Source organism: Thermobia domestica, chromosome 6 (genome assembly GCF_964235325.1).
Source record: "Thermobia domestica chromosome 6, izTheDome1.hap1.1, whole genome shotgun sequence".
Taxonomy (NCBI): domain Eukaryota; kingdom Metazoa; phylum Arthropoda; class Insecta; order Zygentoma; family Lepismatidae; genus Thermobia; species Thermobia domestica.
The window spans coordinates 126,127,109-126,146,557 of NC_137459.1; positions in this window are offsets into that span (position 1 = coordinate 126,127,109).

Genomic DNA, 19,449 nt, shown 5'->3' on the forward strand with positions numbered 1-19,449 from the left:
GGGATCTTCCATCAGAATCCCTCCGGGTAGTTTGCTTCTAGCGAACGGAGCGTCACGCAGCGGCGTTTCTCATTACTTACTGCATAAACTTTATGAGAGCATAGTGCTTCAGTGAGTTAATTGCTTGGATCACCCACCACAATGCCTCCGGATAGCTTGCTTTTAGCGAATGAAGCGCCACGCAGCGGCGAGTCTCATTACTTACTGCTTAACCTATATGAGAACATAGTGCTTCAGTGCTTTAATTCTTTGGATCATCCACCAGATTCTCTCAGTTTAACTTCGTTCTAGCAAATGAAGAGCCACGCAGCGGCGAGTTTAATTACTTTCTGGACTCATACTGTGTGTTAGCATAATGCTTCTGTGCGTTAATTGTTTAGATCATCTAGCACAATGCCTCCGGGTAGATTGCTTCTAGCGAATGGAGTGCTACGCGGTGGCAAGTCTCCTTACTATCTGCTTACACTATATGAGGGCATAGTGCTTCAATGCGTTAATAGTTTGGATCATCCACCAGAATCCCTAAGGTTAGCTTCGTTCTAGCGAATGGAGCGCCAGGAAGCGGCGAGTCTTATTACTTTCTGCACTTATACTGTGTGTGAGCATAGTGCTTTAGTGCGTTAATTGCTTGGATCATCCACCAGAATCCTTCCGGGTAACTTGTTTCTTGGGAATGGAGCGCCCCGCGGCATCGAGTCTCATTTCTTTCTGCATAGACTTTATGAGGCATAGTGCTTCATTGCGTTATTTGTTTGGATCATCCACCAATATGCCTGCGGGTTGCTTGCTTGTACCGAAAGGAGCGCCACGAAGTTGCGGGTCTCATTACGTTCAGGATACATAATGTGTGTGAGCATAGTGCTTCAGTGCGTTAATTTTTGGATCATCCACCTCAATGCCTCCGGGTAGCTTGCTTCTAGCGATTGGAGCGCCACACGGTGGCAAGTCTCATTACTATCTGCTTACACTATATGAGGGCATAGTGCTTCAGTGCTTTAAATGTTTCGATCATACAAGAGGATCCCTCCGGGTAGCTTGCTTCTAGCGAATGGAGCGCCACGAGTTGGCAAGACTCATTACTTTCTGCTTACACTATATGAGGGCATAGTGCTTCAGTGCGTTAGTATTTGGATCATCCACTACAATCCCTCCGGGTAGCTTGTTTCTAGGAAATGGAGCGCCACGAAGCGACGAGTCTCATTACTTTCTGCACACATACTGTGTGTGAGCATAGTGCTTCACTGCGCTAATTGTTTGGATTATCCTCCACAATCCATCCGGGTAGCTTGCTTCTAGCAAATACAGCGCCACTTTGCGGTTAGTGTCATTACTCTCTCCGTACACTTTATGAGAGCATAGTGCTTCAGTGCGTTAATAATTTGGATCATACACCACATTCCTTCCGGGTAGCTTGCTTCTAGCGAATGGAGCTCACGCGGTTGCAAGTCTCATTACTAACTGCTTACACTATATGAGTGCATAGAGCTTCAGTGCGTTAATGTTTGGATCATCCACCACAATCCCTCCGGGTAGCTTGCTTCTAGCGAATAGAGCGTCAAGCAGCGGCGAGTCTTATTACTTTCTGGACTTACACTGCGTGTGAGCATAGTGCTTTAGTGCGTTAATTGTTTGAATCATCCACCAGAATACTTCTGGGTAGCTTGTTTCTAGCAAATGGAGTGCTACGCGGTGGCAAGTCTCCTTACTATCTGCTTACACTATATGAGGGCATAGTGCTTCAGTGCGTTAATAGTTTGGATCATCCACCAGAATCCCTAAGGTTAGCTTCGTTCTAGCGAATGGAGCGCCACGAGTTGGCAAGTCTCATTACTTTCTGCTTACACTATATGAGGACATAGTGCTTCAGTGCGTTAATTGTTTGGATCTTCCATCAGAATCCCTCCGGGAAGCTTGCTTCTAGCGAATGGAGCGCCACGATTTGGCAAGTCTCATTACTTTCTGCTTACACTATATGAGAGCATAGTGCGCCAGTGCGTTAATTGTTTGGATCATCCACCAGAATCCTTCCGTTTAGATTGTTTCTAGCAAATGGAGCGCCACGAAGCGACGAGTCTCTTACTTTCTGGACACATACTGTGTGTGAGCATAGTGCTTCAGTGCGTTAATTGCTTGGATTATCCATCACTATCTCTCAGGGTAGCTTGCTTCTATCGAATGGAACGCCACTCGGCGGCGAGTCTTATTACTTTCTGCATACACTTTATGAGGGCTTAGTGCTTCAGTGCGTTAATTGTTTGGATCTTCCATCAGAATCCCTTCGTTTAGCTTGCTTCTAGCGAATGGAGCGCCACGAGTTCGCAAGTCTCATTACTTTCTGCTTCCACTATATGAGAGCATAGTGCGCCAGCGCGTTAATTGTTTGGATCATCCACCAGAATTCTTCCGGGTAGCTTGTTTCTAGCAAATGGAGCGCCACGAAGCGACGAGTTTCATTACTTTCTGGACACATACAGTGTGTGAGCATAGTGCTTCAGTGCGTTAATTGTTTGTATTATCCATTACAATCCCGCCGGGTAGCTTGTTTCTAGCGAATGTAGCGCCACACAGCGGCGAGTCTCATTACTTTCTGCATACACTTTATGAGGGCATAGTGCTTCAGTGAGTTAATTAATTGGATCATTCACCACAATCCCTCCGTGTGGCTTGCTTCTAGCGAATGAAGCGCCACGCAGCGGGGAGTCTCATTACTTTCTGGACACTTTCTGTGTATGAGCATAGAGCTTCAGTGCGTAATTGTTTGGATCATTAACCAGAATTACTCCGGGTAGCTTGCTTCTAGCGAACGTAGTGCCATGCTGCGGCGAGCCTCATTACTTATTGCTTAAACTATATGAGAACATAGTGCTTCAGTGCTTAAATTCTTTGGATCATCCACCAGTTTCTCTCAGGTTAGCTTCGATCTATCGAATGAAGCGCCACGCAGCGGCGAGTTTCATTACTTTTTGGACACGCACTATGTGTGAGCATAATGCTTCTGTGCGTTAATTGTTTAGATCATGCAGCAAAATGCCTTCGAGTAGCTTGCTCCTAGCGAATGGAGTGCCACGCGGTGGCAAGTCTTCTTACTATCTGCTTACACTATATAAGGGCATAGTGCTTCAGTGCGTTAATTGTTTGGAGCCTCCACCAGAATCCCTAAGGTTAGCTTCGTTCTAGCGAATGGAGCTCCACGCAGCGGCGAGTTTCATTACTTTCCGGACACATACTGTGTGTGAGCATAGTTCTTCTGTGCGCAAATTGTTTAGATTATCCACTACAATACTTCCGCGTAGCTTGCTTCTTGGGAATGGAGTGCCACACGGTGGCAAGTCTCATTAGTTTCTGCTTACACTATATGAGGGCATAGTGCTTCAGTGCGTTAATTGTTTGGATCATCCACCAGAATCCATCCGTATAGCTTGCTTCTAGCGAATGGAGCACCACGCAGATGCGGGTCTAATTACTCTCTGCATACACTTTATGGGAGCATAGTGCTTCATTGCGTTATTTGTTTGGATCATCCACCAATATGCCTGCGGGTTGCTTGCTTGTAGCGAAAGGAGCTCACGCGCTGGCAATTCTCTTAACTATCTGCTTACACTATATGAGTGCATAGTACTTCAGTGCGTTAATTGTTTGGATCATCCACAAGAATCCCTCCTAGTAGCTTGCTTCTAGTGAATGTAGCGCCACAAGTTGGAAAGTCTCATTACTTTCTGCTTACACTATATGAGGGCATAGTGCTTCAGTGCGTTAATTGTTTGGATTATCCACCAAAATCTTTCCGGGTAGCTTGCATCTAGCGAATGGAGCGCGACGCAGCGGCGAGTCTCATTAATTTATGCATATACTTTATGAGGGCATAGTGCTTCAGTGAGTTAATTATTTGGATTATCCATCACAATCCCTCCGGGTTCCTTGCTTCTAGCGAATGGAGCGCCACTCGGCGGCACGTCTCATTACTTTCTTCATACACTTTATGAGGGGTTATTGCTTCAGTGCGTGAATTGTTTGGATCTTCCATCAGAATCCCTCCGGGTAGCTTGCTTCTAGGGAATGGAGCGTCAAGCAGCGGCGAGTCTTATCACTTTCTGGACTTACACTGCGTGTGAGCATAGTGCTTTAGTGCGTTAATTCTTTGAATCATCCTCCAGTATCCTTCCGGTAACTTGTTTCTAGCGAATGGAGCGCCACGCGGCATCGAGTCTCATTTCTTTCTGCATAGACTTTATGCTGGCATACTGCTTCATTGCGTTATTTGTTTGCATCATCCACCAATATGCCTGCGGGAAGCTTGCTTGAAGTGAATGGAGCGCCACGAAGTTGCGAGTCTCACTACGTTCAGGATACATAATGTGTGTGAGCATTGTGCTTCAGTGCGTTAATTTTTGGATCATCCACCTCAATGCCTTAGAGTAGCTTGCTTCTAGCGAATGGAGCGCCACACGTGGCAAGTCTCATTACTATATGCTTGTAATATATGAGGGCATAGTGCTTCAGTGCGTTAAATGTTTGGATCATACAACAGAATCCCTCTGGGTAGCTTGCTTCTAGCGAATAGAGCGCCACGAGTTGGCAAGACTCATTACTTTCTCCTTACACTATGTGAGGGCATAGTGCTTCAGTGCGTTACTTGTTTGGATCATCCACCACATTCCTTCCGGGTGGGTTGCTTCTAGCGAATGAAGCGCCACGCAGCGGCGAGTCTCATTACTTTCTGCACATTTTCTGTGTGTGAGCATAGTGCTTCAATGCGTTAATTGTTTGGATTATCCATCACAATCCCTACGGGTAGCTTGCTTCTAGCGAATGGAGCGCCACGCAGCGGCGTTTCTCATTACTTTCTGCATACACTTTTTGAGGGCATAGTGCTTCAGTGAGTTAATTGCTTGGAACATCCACCACTATCCCTCCCGGTGGCTTGCTTCTAGCGAATGAAACGCCACGCAGCGGCGGGTCTCATTACTTTCTGGACACTTTCTGTGTGTGAGCATAGTGCTTCAGTGCGTTAACTGTTTGGATCATTAACCAGAATCTCTCCGGGTAGCTTGCTTCTAGCGAATGGAGCGCCACGAGTTGGCAAGTCTCATTACTTACTGCTTAAGCTATATGAGAACATAATGCTTCAGTGCTTTAATTCTTTGGATCATCCACCAGAATCTCTCATTTTAGCTTCGTTCTAGCGAATGGAGCGCCACGCAGCGGTGTTTCTCATTACTTACTGCATACACTTTATGAGAGCATAGTGCTTCAGTGAGTTAATTGCTTGGATCACCCACCACAATGCCTCCGGATAGCTTGCTTTTAGCGAATGAAGCGCCACGCAGCGGCGAGTCTCATTACTTTCTATACACTTTCTGTGTGTGAGCATAGTGCTTCAGTGCGTTAATTGTTTGGATCATTAAGCAGAATCCCTACGGGTAGCTTGCCTCTAGCGAACGGAGTGCCACGCAGCGGCCAGTCTCATTACTTACTGCTTAACCTATATGAGAACATAGTGCTTCAGTGCTTTAATTCTTTGGATCATCCACCAGAATCTCTCAGTTTAACTTCGTTCTAGCAAATGTAGCGCCACGCAGCGGCGAGTTTCATTACTTTCTGGACTCATACTGTGTGTTAGCATAATGCTTCTGTGCGTTAATTGTTTAGATCATCCAGCAATTTGCCTCCGGGTAGATTGCTTCTAGCGATTGGAGTGCTACGCAGTGCCAAGTCTCCTTACTATCTGCTTACACTATATGAAGGCATAGTGCTTCAATGCGTTAATAGTTTGGATCATCCACCAGAATCCCTAAGGTTAGCTTCGTTCTAGCGAATCGAGCGCCAGGAAGCGGCGAGTCTTATTACTTTCTGCACTTATACTGTGTGTAAGCATAGTGCTTTAGTGCGTTAATTGTTTGGATCATCCACCAGTATCCTTCCGGGTAACTTGTTTCTTGCGAATTGAGCGCCTCGCGGCATCGAGTCTCATTTCTTTCTGCATAGACTTTATGAGGCATAGTGTTCATTGCGTTATTTGTTTGGATCATCCACCAATATGCCTGCGGGTTGCTTGCTTGTAGCGAAAGGAGCGCCACGAAATTGCGGGTCTCATTACGTTCAGGATACATAATGTGTGTGAGCATAGTGCTTCAGTGCGTTAATTTTTGGATCATCCACCTCAATGCCTCCGGGTAGCTTGCTTCTAGCGAATAGAGCGTCAAGCAGCGGCGAGTCTTATTACTTTCTGGACTTACACTGTGTGTGAGCATAGTGCTTTAGTGCGTTAATTGTTTGAATCATCCACCAGAATACTACTGGGTAGCTTGTTTCTAGCAAATGGAGTGCCACACGGTGGCAAGTCTCATTACTTACTGCTTAAGCTATATGAGAACATAATGCTTCAGTGCTTTAATTCTTTGGATCATCCACCAGAATCTCTCATTTTAGCTTCGTTCTAGCGAATGGAGCGCCACGCAGCGGTGTTTCTCATTACTTACTGCATACACTTTATGAGAGCATAGTGCTTAAGTGAGTTAATTGCTTGGATCATCCACCACAATCCCTCCGTGTAGATTGCTTGTAGCGAATGAAGCGCCACGCAGCGGCGAGTCTCAATACTTTCTGGACACATGCTGTGTGTGTGCAATGCTTTAGTGTGTTAATTGTTCTGATTATCCATCACAATCCTCGGGGTAGCTTGCTTCATGCGAATGGAGCGCCACGCATCGGCCAGTCTCATTACTTACTGCTTAAACTATATGAGAACATAGTGCTTCAGTGCTTTAATTCTTTGGATCACCCACCAGAATCTCTCAGGTTAGCTTCGTTCTAGCAAATAAAGCGCCACGCAGCGGCGAGTTTCCTTACTCTCTGGACACATACTGTGTGTGAGCATAATGCTTCTGTGCGTTAATTGTTTGGATTATCCATCACAATCCCTCCGGGTAGCTTGCATCTAGCGAATGGAACACCACGCTGTGGTAAGTCTCATTACTATTTGCTTACACTATATGACGGAATAGTGCTTCAGTGCGTTAATTGCTTGGATCATCCAACAGATTCGCTCCGCGTAGCTTTCTTCTAGCGAATGGAGCACCACGCAGAGGCGAGTCTCATTACCTTCAGGACACATATTGTGCGTGAGCATAGTGCTTCAGTGCGTTAATTATTTGGATCATACACCACATTCCCTCCGGGTAGCTTGCTTCTAACGAATGGAGCGCAACGAGTTAGAAAGTCTCATTACTTTCTGCTTACACTATATGAGAGCATAGTGCTTAAGTGCGTTACTTGTTTGGATTATCCACGAGAATCCCTCCGGGTAGCTTGCTTCTAGCGAATGGAGGGCCACGCGGTGGCAAGTCTCATTACTATCTGCTTACCATATATGCGTGCATAGTGCTTCAGTGCATTAATTGATTGGATCATCCACCAGAATCCCTTCACGTAGCCTCTTTCTAGCTAATGGAGCGCCACGAGTTGGCATGTCTCATTACTTTCTGCTTACACTATATGAGGGCATAGTGCTCCAGTGCGTTAATTGTTTGGATCATCCACCAGAATCCCTCAGGGTAGCTTGCTTCTAGCGAATGGAGGGCCACGCGGTGGCAAGTCTCATTACTATCTGCTTACCATATATGCGTGCATAGTGCTTCAGTGCATTAATTGTCTGGATCATCCACCAGAATCCCTCCACGTAGCCTCTTTCTAGCGAATGGAGCGCCACGAGTTGGCAAGTCTCATTACTTTCTGCTTACACTATATAAGGGCATAGTGCTCCAGTGCGTTAATTGTTTGGATCATCCACCAGAATCTACCCGGGTAGAATGTTTCTAGCGAATGGAGCGCCACGCGGCATCGAGTCTCATTTCTTTCTGAATAGACTTTGTGAGGCATAGTGCTTCATTGCGTTATTTGTTTTGATCATCCACCAATATGCCTGCGGGAAGCTTGCTTGTAGCGAATGGAGCGCCACGAAGTTGCGGGTCTCATTTCGTTCAGGATACATAATGTGTGTGAGAATAGTGCTTCAGTTGGTTAAATGTTTTGATCATACAACAGAATCCCTCCGGGTAGCTTGCTTCTAGCGAATCTAGCGCCACGAGTTGGCAAGTCTAATTACTTTCTGCTTACACTATATGAGTGCATAGTGCTTCAGTGCGTTACTTGTTTGGATCATCCACCACATTCCCTCAGGGTAGCTTGCTTCTAGCGAATGGAGGGCCACGCGGTGGCAAGTCTCATTACTATCTGCTTACCATATATGCGTGCATAGTGCTTCAGTGCATTAATTGTTTGAATCATCCACCAGAATCCCTCCACGTAGTCTCTTTCTAGCGAATGGAGCGCCACGAGTTGGCAAGTCTCATTACTTTCTGCTTACACTATATGAGGGCATAGTGCTCCAGTGCGTTAATTGATTGGATCATTCACCAGAATCCCTCCGGGTAGCTTGTTTCTAGCAAATGGAGCGCCACGCAGAGGCGAGTCTCTTTACTTTCAGGACACATACACTTGTGTGATCATAGTGCTTCAGTCCGTTAATTTTTTGGATCATCCACCACATTCCCTCAGGGTAGCTTGCTTCTAGCGAATGGAGGGCCACGCGGTGGCAAGTCTCATTACTATCTGCTTACCATATATGCGTGCATAGTGCTTCAGTGCATTAATTGTTTGAATCATCCACCAGAATCCCTCCACGTAGCCTCTTTCTAGCGAATGGAGCGCCACGAGTTGGCAAGTCTCATTACTTTCTGCTTACACTATATGAGGGCATAGTGCTCCAGTGCGTTAATTGTTTAGATCATCTAGCACAATGACTCGGGGTAGCTTGATTCTAGCGAATGGAGCACCACGCAGAGGCGAGTCTCTTTACTTTCAGGACACATACTGTGTGTGATCATAGTGCTTCAGTCCGTTAATTTTTTGGATCATCCACCTCAATGCCTGCGGGGAGCTTGCTTCTAGCGAATGGAGGGCGTCGCGGTGGCAAGTCTCATTACTATCTGCTTACACTATATGAGGACATAGTTCTTCAGCGCGTTAAATGTTTGGATCATACAACAGAACCCCTCCGGGTAGCTTGCTTGTAGCGAATGGAGCGCCACACGTGGCAAGTCTCATTACTATCTGCTTGCAATATATGAGGGCATAGTGCTTCAGTGCGTTAAATGTTTGGATCATACAACAGAATCCCTCCGGGTAGCTTGCTTCTAGCGAATGGAGCGCCACACATGGCAAGTCTCATTACTATCTGCTTGCAATAAATGAGGGCATAGTGCTTCAGTGCGTTACTTGTTTGGATCATCCACCACACTCCTTCCGGGTGGCTTGCTTCTAGCGAATGAAGCGCCACTCGGCGGCGAGTCTCATTACTTTCTGCATACACTTTATGAGGGCTTAGTGCTTCAGTGCGTTAATTGTTTGGATCTTCCATCAGAATCCCTCCGGGTACCTTGCTTCTAGCGAATGGAGCGCCACGCAGCGGCGTTTCTCATTACTTTCTGCATACACTTTTTGAGGGCATAGTGCTTCAGCGAGTTAATTGCTTGGAACATCCACCACTATCCCTCCCGGTGGCTTGCATCTAGCGAATGAAACGCCACGCAGCGGCGAGTCTCATTACTTTCTGGACACTTTCTGTGTGTTAGCATAGTGCTTCAGTACGTTAACTGTTTGGATCATTAACCAGAATCCCTCCGGGTATCTTGCTTCTAGCGAACGGAGTGACATGCAGCGGCGAGTCTCATTACTTACTGCTTAAGCTATATTAGAACATAATGCTTCAGTGCTTTAATTCTTTGGATCATCCACCAGAATCTCTCATTTTAGCTTCGTTCTAGCGAATGAAGCGCCACGCAGCGGCGAGTCTCATTACTTGCTGTTTAAAATATATGGGAACATAGTGCTTGAGTGTGTCAATTGCTTGGATCATCCACCACAATCCCTCTGGGTAGCTTGCTGGTAGCGAATGAAGCGACACCCAGCAAGGAGTCTCCTCACTTTCTGGACACATACTGTGTGAGCAAAGTTCTCCAGTGCGTTAATTGTTTGGATTTTCCATCAGAATCCCTCCGGGTAGTTTGCTTCTAGCGAATGGAGCGCCACGCAGCGGCGTTTCTCATTACTTACTGCATACACTTTATGAGAGCATAGTGCTTCAGTGAGTTAATTGCTTGGATCACTCACCACAATGCCTCCGGATAGCTTGCTTTTAGCGAATGAAGCGCCACGCAGCGGCGAGTCTCATTACTTACTGCTTAACCTATATGAGAACATAGTGCTTCAGTGCTTTAATTCTTTGGATCATCCATCAGAATCTCTCAGTTTAACTTCGTTCTAGCGAATGAAGCGCCACGCAGCGGCGAGTCTCATTACTTGCTGTTTAAAATATATGAGAACATAGTGCTTGAGTATGTTAATTGCTTGGATCATCCACCACAATCCCTCTGGGTAGCTTGCTGGAAGCGAATGAAGCGACACGCAGCTAGGAGTCTCCTCACTTTCTATACACTTTCTGTTCGTGAGCATAGTGCTGCAGTGCGTTAATTGTTTGGAACATTAAGCAGAATCCCTACGGGTAGCTTGCCTCTAGCGAACGGAGTGCCACGCAGCGGCCAGTCTCATTACTTACTGCTTAACCTATATGAGAACATAGTGCTTCAGTGCTTTAATTCTTTGGATCATCCACCAGAATCTCTCAGTTTAACTTCGTTCTAGCAAATGAAGCGCCACGCAGCGGCGAGTTTCATTACTTTCTGGACTCATACTGTGTGTTAGCATAATGCTTCTGTGCGTTAATTGTTTAGATCATCCAGCACAATGCCTCCGGGTAGCTTGCTTCTAGCGAATGGAGTGCTACGCGGTGGCAAGTCTCCTTACTATCTGCTTACACTATATGAGGGCATAGTGCTTCAATGCGTTAATAGTTTGGATCATCCACCAGAATCCCTAAGGTTAGCTTCGTTCTAGCGAATGGAGCGCCAGGAAGCGGCGAGTCTTAGTACTTTCTGCACTTATACTGTGTGTGAGCATAGTGCTTTAGTGCGTTAATTGTTTGGATCATCCACCAGAATCCTTCCGGGTAACTTGTTTCTTGCGAATGGAGCGCCCCGCGGCATCGAGTCTCATTTCTTTCTGCATAGACTTTATGAGGCATAGTGCTTCATTGCGTTATTTGTTTGGATCATCCACCAATATGCCTGCGTGTTGCTTGATTGTAGCGAAAGGAGCACCACGAAGTTGCGGGTCTCATTACTTTCATGATACATAATGTGTGTGAGCATAGTGCTTCAGTGCGTTAATTTTTGGATCATCCACCTCAATACCACCGGGTAGCTTGCTTCTAGCGATTGGAGCACCACACGGTGGCAAGTCTCATTACTATCGGCTTACACTATATGAGGGCATAGTGCTTCAGTGCGTTAAATGTTTCGATCATACAAGAGAATCCCTCCGGGTAGCTTGCTTCTAGCGAATGGAGCGCCACGAGTTGGCAAGACTCATTACTTTCTGCTTACACTATATGAGAGCATAGTGCTTCAGTGCGTTAGTATTTGGATCATCCACCACAATCCCTCCGGGTAGCTTGTTTCTAGCAAATGGAGCGCCACGAAGCGACGAGTCTCATTACTTTCTGGACACATACTGTGTGTGAGCATAGTGCTTCACTGCGCTAATTGTTTGGATTATCCTCCACAATCCATCATGGTAGCTTGCTTCTAGCAAATAGAGCGCCACTTTGCGGTGAGTGTCATTACTCTCTCCGTACACTTTATGAGAGCATAGTGCTTCAGTGCGTTAATAATTTGGATCATACACCACATTCCTTCCGGGTAGCTTGCCTGTAGCGAATGGAGCTCACGCGGTTGCAAGTCTGATTACTATCTGCTTACACTATATGAGTGCATAGAGCTTCAGTGCGTTAATGTTTGGATCATCCACCACAATCCCTCCGGGTAGCTTGCTTCTATCGAATAGGGCGTCAAGCAGCGGCGAGTCTTATTACTTTCTGGACTTACACTGTGTGTGAGCATAGTGCTTTAGTGCGTTAATTGTTTGAATCATCCACCAGAATACTTCTGGGTAGCTTGTTTCTAGCAAATGGAGTGCTACGCGGTGGCAAGTCTACTTACTATCTGCTTACACTATATGAGGGCATAGTGCTTCAGTGCGTTAATAGTTTGGATCATCCACCAGGATCCCTAAGGTTAGCTTCGTTCTAGCGAATGAAGCGCCACGAGTTTTCAAGTCTCATTACTTTCTGCTTACACTATATGAGGGCTTAGTGCGCCAGTGCGTTAATTGTTTGAATCATCCACCAGAATCCTTCCGGGTAGATTGTTTCTTGCAAATGGAGCTCCACGAAGCGACGAGTCTCATTACTTTCTGGAAACATACTGTGTGTGAGCATAGTGCTTCAGTGCGTTAATTGCTTGGATTATCCATCACTATCTCTCCGGGTAGCTTGCTTCTATCGAATGGAGCGCCACCCGGCGGCGGGTCTCATTAATTTCTGCATACACTTTATGAGGGCTTAGTGCTTCAGTGCGTTAATTGTTTGGATCTTCCATCAGAATCCCTCTGGGTAGCTTGTTTCTAGCGAATGGAGCGCCAAGCTGCGGCGTTTCTCATTACTTTCTGCATACACTTTATGAGGGCATAGTCCTTCAGTGAGTTAATTGCTTGGATCATCCACAACAATGTCTCCGGATAGCTTGCTTCTAGTGACTGAAGCGCCACACAGCAGCGAGTCTCATTACTTTCTGGACACTCTCTGTGTGTGAGCATAGTGTTTCAGTGCGTTAATAGTTTGGATCATTAACCAGAATCCCTCCAGGTAGCTCGCCTCTAGCGAACGGAGTGCCAGGCAGCGGCCAGTCTCATTACTTACTGCTTAAACTATATGTGAACATAGTGCTTCAGTTCTTTAATTCTTTTGATCATTTACCAGTCATTCAGGTAAGCTTCGATCTAGCAAATCAAGCGTAACGCAGCGGCGAGTTTCATTACTTTCTGGACACATACTGTGTGTGAGTAAAATGCTTCTGTGCGTTAATTGTTTAGATCATCCAGCACAATGCCTCCGGGTAGCTTGCTTTTAGCGAATGGAGTGTCATGCGGTGGCATATCTCCTTACTATCTGCTTACACTATAAGAGGGCATAGTGCTTCAGTGCTTTAATTGTTTGGATAATCCACCAGAACCCCTAAGGTTAGCTTCGTTCTAGCGAATGGAGCACCATGCATGTGCGAGTTTCATTACTTTCTGGACACATACTGTGTGTGAGCATAGTTTTTCTGTGCGTTAATTGTTTAGATTATCCACCACAATACCTCCGGGTAGCTTGCTTCTTGCCAATGGAGTGCCACGCGGTGTCAAGTCTCATTACTTTCTGCTTACACTGTATGAGGGCATAGTACTTCCGTGCGTTAATTGTTTGGACCATCCACCAGATTCGCTCCCTGTAGCTTGCATCTAGCGAATGGAGCACCACGCAGAGACGAGTCTCATTACCTTCAGGACACATACTTTGTTTGAGCATTGTGCTTCAGTGCGTTAATTTTTTGATCATCCACCTCAATGCCTCCGGGTAGCTTGTTTCTAGCGAATGGAGTACCACGCGATGGCAAGTCTTTTTAATATCTGCTGACACTATATAAGGGCATAGTGCTTCAGTGCGTTGATTGTTGGGATCATCCACCAGAATCCCGAAGTTTCTCTTCATTCTAGCGAATGGAGAACCGCGCAGCGGCGAATTTCATTACTTTCTGGACACATACTGTGTGTCAGCATAGTGTTTCTGTGCGTTAATTGTTTAGATTATCTACCACAATACTTCCGGGTAGCTTGCTTCTTGCGAATGGAGTGCCACACACTGGCAAGTCTCATTAGTTTCTGCTTCCACTATATGAGGGCATAGTTCTTCAGTGCGTTAATTGTTTGGAACATCCACCAGAATCCCTCCATGTACCTTGCTTCTAGCGAATGGAGCACCACGAGTTGGAAAGTCTCATTACTTTCTGCTTACACTATATGAGGGCATAGTGCTACAGTGCGTTAATTGTTTGGATTATCTACCAGAATCTTTCCAGGTAGCTTGCTTCTAGCGAATGGAGCGCCACGAAGTGGCGAGTTTCATTTCTTTCTGGACACATACTGTGTGTGAGCATAGTGCTTCAGTGCGTTAATTTTTGGGGTCAGCAGCCACAACCACTCCGGATAGCTTGATTTAGCGAATGGAGCGCCACTCGGCGGCTAGTCTCATTACTTTCTGCATACACTTTATGAGGGCATAGTGCTTCAGTGCGTTAATTGTTTGGATCATCCCCCAGAATCCCTCCGAGTAGCTTGCTTCTAGCGAATGGCGCGACACGAGTTGGAAAGTCTCATTACTTTCTGCTTACACTATATGAGGGCATAGTGCTTCAGTGCGTTAAATGTTTGGATCATACAACAGAATCCCTCCGAGTAGCTTGCTTCTAGCGAATGGAGCGCAACGAGTTGGCAAGTCTCATTACTTTCTGCTTACACTATATGAGTGCATAGTGCTTCAGTGCGTTAATTGTTTGGATTATCCATCACAATCCCTCCGGGTAGCTTGCTTCTAGTGAATTTAGCGCCACTCGGCTGCGAGTCTCATTACTTTCTGCGTACACTTTATGAGGGCTTAGTGCTTCAGTGCGTTAATTGTTTGGATCTTCCATCAGAATCAATCCGGGTACCTTGCTTCTAGCGAATAGAGCGCCACGCAACGGCGAGTCTCATAACGTTCAGGATACATAATGTGTGTGAGCATTGTGCTTCAGTGCGTTAATTGTTTGGATCATTAACCAGAATCACTCCGGGTAGCTTGCTTCTAGCGAACTTAGCGCCACCCATCTGCGAGTCTCATTACTTACTGCTTAAACTATATGAGAACATGGTGCTTCAGTGCTTTAATTCTTTGGATCATCCACCTGAATCTCTCAGGTAATCTTGCTTCAAGCGTATGGAGCGCCAAGCAGCGGCGAGTCTTATAACTTTCTGGACATATACTGTGTGTGAGCATAGTTCTTCAGTACGTTAATATTTTGGATCATCCACGAAAATCCACCCAGGTAACTTGTTTCAAGCGAATGGAGTGGCACGCGGCAGCGAGTCTCATTATTTTCTTCATACACTATATGAAAGCATAGTGCTTCAGTGCGTTAATATTTTGGATCATCCACCACATTCCATCCGGGTAACTTGTTTCTAGCGAATGGAGCGCCACGCGGCAGAGATATTCATTACTTTCTGCATAATCTTTATGAGGGAATAGTGCCTCAGTGCGTTATTTGTTTGGATTATCCAACTCAATGAAACCGGGTAGCTTGCCTCTAGGGAATTGAGCGCCACGAGTTGGCAAGTCTCATTACTTTCTGCTTACACTATATGAGTGCATAGTGCTTCAGTGCGTTAATTGTTTGGATTATCCATCAGAATCCCTCCGGGTAGCTTGCTTCTAGCGAATGAAGCGCCACACAGCGGCGTTTCTCATTACTTTCTGCATAAACCTAATGTGGGCATAGAGCTTCAGTGAGTTAATTGCTTGGACCATTCACCACAATGCCTACGGGTAGCTTGCTTCTAGCGAACGGAGTGCCATGCAGCGGCCAGTCTCATTACTTACTGCTTAAACTATATAAGAACATTGTGCTTTCGTGCTTTAATTTTTTGAATCATCCACCAGAACCTCTCAGGTTAGCTTCGTTCCAGCGAATGAAGCGCCACGCAGAGGCGAGCCTCATTACTATCTGCTTACACTATATGAGGCCATAGCTCTTCTGTTCGTTATAATGTTTGCATTATCCACAACAGTCCCTCCCGTTAGTTTGCTTCAAGCGAGTGGAGCGACAGGCAGCGGCGAGTATTATTACTTTCTGGACATATACTATGTGTGAGCATAGTGCTTAAGTGTTTTAATTTTTGGATCATCCGTGACAATCCACCCGGGTAACTTGTTTCTAGCAAATGGAGCGCCATGCTGCAGCAAGTCGCATTACTTTGTGCATACACTATATGAAGGCATAGTGCTTCAGTGCGTTATTTGTTTGGATCATCCACCTCAATGCATCCGGGTAGCTTGCTTCTAGCGAATGGAGCGCCACGAAGTGGCGGGTTTCATTACTTTCTGCAAACACTTTATGTGCGCTTAGTGCTTCAGTGCGTTAATTGTTTGGATCTTCCTTCAAAATCTTTCCTGGTAGCTTGCTTCTAGCGAATGGAACGCCACGCAGCGGAATTTCTCAACACTTTCTGCATACACTATATGAGGGCTTAGAGCTTCAATGCGTTAATTTTTTGGATCATCCACCAGAATTCTTACTGGTAGCTTGCTTCTAGCGAATGGAGCGCCTCGAAGCTGCGAGTCTCATTACTTTCTGGACACATGTTGTGTGTTTGCATAGTGCTTCAGTCCGTTAATTGTTTGGATCATCCACCTCAATATCTCCGGGTAGCTTGCTTCTAGCGAATGCAGCGCCACACGGCAGCGAGTGTCATTACTCTCTGCATACACTTTATGAGAGCATAGTGCTTCAGTGCGTTAAATGTTTGGATCATACAACAGAATCCCTCCGGGTAGCTAGCTTCTAGCGAATGGAGCGAGACGAGTTGGCAAGTCTCATTACTTTCTGCTTACACTATATGAGGGCTTAGTGCTTCAGTGCGTTACTTGTTTGGATCATCTAACACATTCTCTCCGGGTAGCTTGCTTCTAGCGAATGTGGCGCCACGCGGTGGCAAGTCTCATTACTATCTGCTTACACTATATGAGGGCATAGTTCTCCAGTGCGTTAATTGTTTGGATCATCCACAAGAATCCCCCCGGGTAGCTTCTTTCTAGAAAATGGAGCGCGACGAAGCGACGAGTCTCATTACTTTCTATACCCATACTGTGTGTGAGCATAGTGCTTGAGTGCATTAATTGTTTGGATTATCCATCACAATCCCTCCGGGTAGCTATCTTCTAGCGAATGGAGCGCCACTCGACCGCGAGTCTCATTACTTTGTGCATACACTTTAGGAGGGCTTAGTGCTCCAGTGCGTTAATTGTTTGGATCATCCACCAGAATACGTCCGGGTAGCTTGTTTCTAGCAAATGGAGCACCACGAAGCGACGAGTCTTTTTACTTTCTGGACACATACTGTGTGTGAGCATAGTGCTTCAGTGAGTAATTGCTTGGATCATCCACCACAATCCCTGCGGGTGGCTAGCTTCTAGCGAATGAATCGCCACGCGGCGACGAGTCTCATTACTTTCTGGACACTTTCTGTTTGTGAGCATAGTGCTTCAGTGCGTTAATTGTTTGTATCATCCACCAGAATCCCTCCTGGTAGCTTGTTTCTAGCGAATGGAGCGCCACGAATCGACGAGTCTCATTACTTTCTGGACACATACTGTGTGTGAGCATAGTGCTTCAGTGCGTTAATTGTTTGGATTATCCATCACAATCCCTCCGGGTAGCTTGCTTCTTGCGAACGGAGTGCCACCCAGCGGCGAGTCTCATTATTTACTGCTTAAACTATATGAGAACATAGTGCTTCAGTGCTATAATTCTTTGGATCAACCACCAGAGTCCCTAAGGCTAGCTTCGTTCTAGCGAATAGAGCACCAGGCAGCGGCGAGTTTCTTATTTTCTGGACACATCCTGTGTGTGAGCATAGTGCTTCTGTGCGTTAATTGTTTAGGTTATCCACTACAATACTTCCGCGTAGCTTGCTTATTGCGAATGGAGTGCCACACGGTGGCTAGTCTCATTAGTTTCTGCTTACACAATATGAGATCACAGTAATTCAGTGCGATAATTGTTTGGATCATCCACCACAATCCCTCCCGGTAGCTTGCTTCTAGCGAGTGGAGCGCCACGAGTTGGAAAGTCTCATTACTTTGTGCTTACACTATATGAGGGCATAGTGCTTCAGTGCGTTAATTGTTTGGATTATCCACCATAATCCCTACGGGTGGCTAGATTCTAGCGAATGAATCGCCACGCGGCTCGAGTCTCATTACTTTCTGTACACTTTCTGTGTGTGAGCATAGCGCTTCAGTGCGTTAATTGTTTGGATTATCCACCAGAATCTTTCCGGGTAGCTTGCTTCTAGCGAATGGAGCCCCACGAAGCGGCGAGTTTCATTACTTTCTGGACACATACTGTGTGTGAGCATAGTGCTTCACTGCGTTAATTCTTTGGATTATCCATCACAATCCCTCCGGGTAGCTTGTTTGTAGCGAATGAGGCGCCACGCAGCGGCGAGTCTCATTACTTTCTGCATACACACTATCGTTGCCTAGTGCTTCTGTGCGTTAATTGTTTAGATTATCCACTACAATACTTCCGCGTAGCTTGCTTATTGCGAATGGAGTGCCACACGGTGGCTAGTCACATTAGTTTCTGCTTACACTATATGAGGGCACAGTGCTTCAGTGCGATAATTGTCTGGATCATACACCACAATCCCTCCCGGTAGCTTGCTTCTAGCGAATGGAGCGCCACTTGGCGGCGAGTGTCATTAATCTCTGCATACACTTTATGAGGGCATAGTGCTTCAGTGCGTTAATTGTTTGGATTATCCACGAGACTTTCTTCGGGTGGCTAGATTCTAGCGAATGAATCGCCACGCGGCGACGACTTTCATTACTTTCTGTAATCTTTCTGTGTGTGAGCATAGTGCTTCAGTGCGTTAATTGTTTGAATCATCCACCAATATGTCTGCGGGAAGCTTGCTTAAAGCGAATGGAGCGCCACGAGTTGGCAAGTCTCATTACTTTCTGCTTACACTATATGAGGGCATAGTGCTCCACTGCGTTAATTTTTTGGATCATACACCAGAATCCCTCCGGGTAGCTCGTTTCTAACAAATAGAGCGCCACGAAGCGACAATTCTCATTACTTTCTGGACAAATACTGTGTGTGAGCATAGCTGTTCTGTGCGTTAATTGTTTAGATTATCCACAACAATACCTCCCTGTAGCTTGCTTCTAGCGAACGGAGCACCACGCAGAGGCGAGTATCATTACTTACTGCTTAAACTATATGAGAACAGTGCTTCAATGCTTTAAATCTTTGAATAATCCACCAGAATCTCTCAGGTTAGCTTCGTTCTAGCAAATGAAGCGCCACGCAGAGGCGAGTCTCATTACTTTCAGAAAACATACTGTGTGTGAGCATAGTGTTTCAGTCCGTTAATTGTTTGGAACATCCACCTCAATGCCTCCGGATAGCATGCTTCTAGGAAATGGAGCGCCACGTTGTGGCAGGTCTCATTACAATCTGCTTACACTGTATGAGGGCACAGTGCTTCAGTGCGTTAATTGTTTGGATCATCCACCACAATCCCTCCTGGTAGCTTGCTTCTAGCGAATGGATCGCCACGAGTTGTCAAGTCTCATTACTTTCTGCTTACACTATATGAGGGCATAGTGCTCCAGTGCGTTAATTGTTT